The 5,410-nt window shown below is 44.7% G+C and overlaps 1 long non-coding RNA gene across 1 annotated transcript; it reads left to right on the top strand.

Annotated features, from left to right (window-relative positions):
* The first annotated feature begins 1,032 nt into the window (after positions 1-1,032).
* On the top strand, positions 1,033-2,034 carry LOC134483513 (uncharacterized). Its single transcript, XR_010060342.1, has 2 exons — positions 1,033-1,320; positions 1,445-2,034. It is a non-coding gene; the product is annotated as an uncharacterized LOC134483513 (long non-coding RNA).
* Positions 2,035-5,410: the final 3,376 nt, after the last annotated feature.

The following is a 5,410-nucleotide window of genomic DNA, read 5'->3' as shown; positions in this document are numbered from 1 at the left end:
AATCCTCACTAGAGGCAAATTCACTGTCTGCTCACCTCCCTCAGACAGCATAGGGAAGAAAATGGTAACTTTCAGAATGATTTTCCCTCCAGCTGTCCTGATTGATCACCCGTGAAATCACAGGTCCGTGACTTTATAGGAAGCAGTCATAGTCACAGTCAGCAGAACGAAACCTTGGCCTCAACAATGCACAGTGAAATGCAAAATGCCCATAAATATATCCTGGGCATTTTAATTAAAACAAATACACTCGACAGGGTTGGGTCAGGGTATCTTAGAGTCCTGCAAAAGCAACATGAAACTTTTCTCTGGTAGTTACCCAAAGGTATTGGGGTAAGCCCTGAGTGTGTACCTCTCCCAAGTTTGGGGATCACTTGTGATTGATTGCTCCTTCAACAGCTCTCTCTCTGGAAGTCCAGCTACACACCTAGACATTACCAACAGTATTTATGTCAATGATGAGAAGCGTCTGCTCCAAATGATACTATAACATTATATTGCCCAGGGACAAAGAAGACATCCTAGTTTGTGTAAGGGACTCCAGGATGTAGGCACAAGGATAAAACTCCACATGCTTTTCTCACAGTAGATCCTCATTGTTAAGTGACATGTGCCTATTTTTACATTGGTCCAGGAAACAGAAGACATGATTATCAGTTAGCTTGTATTCTATATACTGCTTTGGGGATCTCTTCTGACCATACACTGAACTATCCACAGCAGCCCTGGCCCCAGTCATTAGCTGTCAGTACTCACAAACACATATGTTTACACACCAAGAGGTGGCACGCCTCTCCAAGGTTTTGAAAACCAGATGTGGTTAATAAAAATGGTACGTTTCTAATTTTCTGTTCCATTGTGAGCTCTAAGGCATTGTGGACAATCTCACTCCTTTGTTTTGTGCTAGCAGACGCCTGAAGCTCTCTGGAAGAACCCATTTAGTATTATCTGACCTCATCCTTCCAAAAGAACCCTCCCCACCCTCCCAGAACAGTAGGGTAGGTACACGTCACACATACAGACCATCGGCTCTTTTGCGTGCCAAACTAAACTAGCTTTCATCGCTGCCGGAGCCCTCTCCAAAGTGTGCGCACATATTAAATGCCTAGACCTTTCAAACTGTTTGAACAGGAGATTAAGGCTTGTATCTCACACTCTCGCCAATTTGAAATATTCATGTGAAAAGAGGCCGGGGATGAGATGGCCGCGAGTTCTCATCAGGAAATATTTGATGACATCAGAAAAACTGCTAACCTGCAAGTAATTCCTACCAGGGTGTACCAGCCAAGAAGAACGAGCTCCTCCCATGCAGAAAAGCAGGTGGGAAACAGCAGACTTCTGGTTAGAGAAACCAAACCGGAAGTGCTCATGGAAACACTGTTATCTGGGCTCCTGAGATCATTCGACTCTGGTGTTTTCAAATTCAAATCTTTTCCTTAACCAGAAACCCCACTCAACTAAACCATAGACGGAAAGGACTGGAATCAAATACGAAGAACAGGGATCAATCTACCAATGAATGGTCAAGTCACCCCATCTGCTCCTACCCTTCTGTGCCACACGACGGCTCTTTAAGAGACAGTATCTGCCTTCTTAAAATGGGTTTTGTGTGTTTATGAGTGCTTGCCTGCATGCTCCACATGCACCACGCTCGTGCTTGGTACCCGCCCATCCACGGAGGTAAGAAGAAGGCATTGTATCTCCTGGAAGTGGAGTTCGGGAGCTCTGTGAATCATCACACGCGTGCCGGGGACTGGATTGGGTCCTCCGCCAGGGCAAGTGCTCTGCTTTAGCTGCTGAGCCGCCCCTGTAGCCCTGATAACATCTCTATGAAAGGTTTGGGGTCTCCACACATTGCCCATTCCCCTGCTGCACACAGCCCTTATCATCAGACTCGACAGAAATCTCGTTTTCTGCCTTAAGCCGTTAAAACATTTGTTTCAAAGGGATTTGGACTTTTCTTCGCCGTTTTATCATCCACGAGGCCTATCCACTTATTTGGTATAAAAGCTTCACAACTGGCCAGAGAAATTATTCATATGATAAATATTACATCCATATGCGTCCTTATGTCCTACCAGGATCCCAGGACCACTTCTGGAACCACCTGTAGCTATTGTGCCTTCTGTTTTACTTCTCAGTAGCTTGTCCTGTTTTCCAATCATGAAGGAGAAATTGCCTTACTTCCCCCTTTAAGAATCCAAAGGGAAAAGTTTCCCTGATTTAAAAGTCAATGTGCAGGTGCGATATAAAAACCGTAAAGGCCATATTTAATGCCACAAGCTACTCAAGGAATCATGAGGGAATCCTCCAAGGTTGATGGGAGCAAATGAAGTGACGGGATTTTCCGCTGCCTACCTACATGGTGGCCTAGTTCTTTCTGGAGCTGTGCAGAGTAGGTTTTCTTCTAATAGCGTGCAAAAATGCTTGTGTTAAGGAGACCGCCATCTTTAACGAAGCAACCCTTCCACAAGCTTAGCCCATAAGAGGGCAGCAAACCCAGTGGAAAGGTGGAAACCCAACTGGTTTTCATGCGTAAACAAAGAAATGTGTTGGTGAGGAGGAGGGAGGAAATGAGCTAGTTATGAAGGAGGAAGGAAAAAAGGAGACTAGGGGACAAGAAAAAGACAGACGCTACCAGAGAAAGGCGGCTAGAAACCGCTAGTGTTAATTAACCAGGGACTTCCCAAATACACACACGTCACTGTGATAGTCACTGTGTTAACTGCATCATACCAAGTTTTTTAAAGAAATGGGGTGGGTGGTGCCCTAATGTGTCTTTTATGAGCAGTTTGGAGGAAAATGAAGTTAAATGAAGATTTCAATATGGATGTCACAGTGAACTGCAGAAATCAAAACTAAAGCAAGGGAAGGACCAGAGAAATGGCTCAGTGGGTATAAAGTGCTTGCTGCTCAAGAGTGAGGGTCCAAGTCCAGATTCCAGAGCTGGGTAGAGCAGTATATGCCTGCAACTGGCAAGTCTGGGAGATGGGGAGATAGGGGGAAATCCCAGGTTGTTGCTGGCCAGATAGTCTAGCTCAAGTCATTAAACTCCAAGTTCAGTAAGGGAATCCGTCTCAAAAAAAAACAAAATAAAATAAAACAAAACAAAAACAAAAAAACAAAAAACAAAAAACAAAAAACACGGTGGAGAGGAACTGAGAAGACAGCGATGTTGACCATATATTCACATGCGACACAGAGATAAACACACCGAAGCTAGGTGGCTAATGTAAGTACCAGAAATTCACTGGAAATAAACACTTGGATCTCGGAAAGCACCCCCGCCCCCAAATTAACCACATTTCCAGTTAATCTCTAGATTCTCCTCAGCATGTTGAGGAAAGTATTATTGAGTCAAGAAACAAACTGAGGGGCTAGGGAGGTGATTCATTGGGCTAAAGTACTTCCTGTAAAAGCAAGAGAGCCTGAGTTCAAATCCCAGCCCCCGTGCAAAAAGCCAGGCACTGGTAACATGTCTGCCACCTCAGTACCTGAGGATGGAGACAGGAAGATCCTCAGAGCTCACTCCACCCTAACTGATAAGCTCTGGGCTCAGTGAAAGACACTGTCTCAAAGGAGATGGATAGGCATGGAGGGCATACCTGAGGATGAGACCCACGGTTGTCCTTTGGGTTACACACACATGCATAGAGTCAGACAGACAGACAGACATAGAGGAGGGTAGGAGAAGAGGAGGAGGAGAGAGCAAAGGGATGGAAGGAAGAGGGGGAAGGAAGGAGGGAGGGAGGGAGAGAAAGAGAGAGAGGGAAAGAAAGAGAATGAATGAATGAATGAATGAATGAGTAAGGGAATACATATGATAAGCTGAAAATTTTCTGCTAGCTTCTCTGTAGCCCCCAATGTGCCTTGACCTTCTGTCTTAGGTTTATTTGAGTCAGCAACTCCTTCATGCCAGCCAGAGGACCCTGCTAGAGTTAGGTCAACTTCAAGTTGTGTCCTTGTCTCCTCCCACACACTTGAATATTCTTGAACTGAGAAAAGTCCCTGGTCACCAAGAACACTATAGCTTTAAACCAGGGGCAATCAGGTGTGCCTCAAGTCTAGAACTCCTGGGACAAAAACAAAGCACATACGAGCAGCGTGGTCTCGGAACCAGCTGTGTACCCCAGACCTACGCCCACCCCCAACAGAGCACTGCCAAACCCAGTATTTCTTTTTGATCAATCTCTCAACAGAATTGGCCCCTGGCTTACAGCTGAAAATGAGAAATAAATTTATTGTGGTTTCTGTCCCATGTATTCCCTCATACTTCTTGCTTATAATAATATGGAGATAAAGATTCATTGTGTGTGTAAAATTGGCTTTCTGACAAATTCCATTGCTCTTGAAATAAAAATAAGATTCCCAGGGTAAGAAAAAAAATAATATATGTGCGAAAGAAAACAACCAAAATGGGAGGAAGTAACAGAGGGAAGAAAACAAACGATAACCACCCAACACTATGTATTCTCTGCCTTGGTGCCACTAGCCCTGTGAATTGAAAGTTAGATGGCTGGAATTGTGCTGTGGCTCCTCTCTGGATAAAGGCAGAGAGAGAAAGACAAGGTTTCAGCCTGCGCATCTCCTTGCCCATGAGCATTACTGGAAGCCCAGAATAGCAGCCAGTCAGGATTAGGAAATAAAAGAGCTTGTGTGCTAAATGACCTTAAGACCTATCCACTGAGCTAGCCAGAGAGGAAGGAATCCTGGAAGCTCATTGGAAGAGCCAGGATGCTCGGCTCTCTGGTCAGGATATTCAGGGCCTTAGGAGGCAGGCTTGAATGAGCTTAACTAAGGTAAGGTAGACGGTATTGACCTTTTACAGCCAAGGAACCGAACCGGAAGCTGGCAGGAAATGAACAGAGAGAAAACATAACCATTGAGCCCTTTCATAAGCAACACCTCTGGAGTGCTGTCTGATGTTCTCCCTATAATCATCCATCACTTGAATCTAAAAGATTTCTGGGGCTTGAGAGATAGTTCAGTTGTTAAGAGTACTGGCTGCTCTTCCAGAGGACCCAGGTTCAATTCGGAGCTCCCGTATGGCAGCTTATAAGCATCTGTGACTTCAGCGCCAGGGGATTAGACATTTTCTGGCCTCCATGGGCATCAGGCATGAGGATGGTACATAATCATCACACATACAAAACACCTAGACACGTCGTCATCATCATCGTCATCGTCGTTGTCATCATCATTGTTGTCATCGTCGTCATCATCGTCAACGTCGTCATCATCACAATAATAAATGAATTCTGAAGAGTTTTCATTAAATTCTCCGCCTACACTGGGCCTATGGAACAGGTGGTTTAAATGGGAAATAGGTAAGCTATAAATCTATCTTTGTCATTTTTACTTACTTATGTTTGTGTACATGGGTATGCACGTTTGTAGGGGGTGTTTATAG

Source organism: Rattus norvegicus, chromosome 19 (assembly GCF_036323735.1).
Source record: "Rattus norvegicus strain BN/NHsdMcwi chromosome 19, GRCr8, whole genome shotgun sequence".
NCBI classification, from domain to species: domain Eukaryota; kingdom Metazoa; phylum Chordata; class Mammalia; order Rodentia; family Muridae; genus Rattus; species Rattus norvegicus.
The sequence above is the reverse complement of the archived record's forward strand: the minus strand, read 5'-3'. Positions and strand labels throughout refer to the sequence as shown.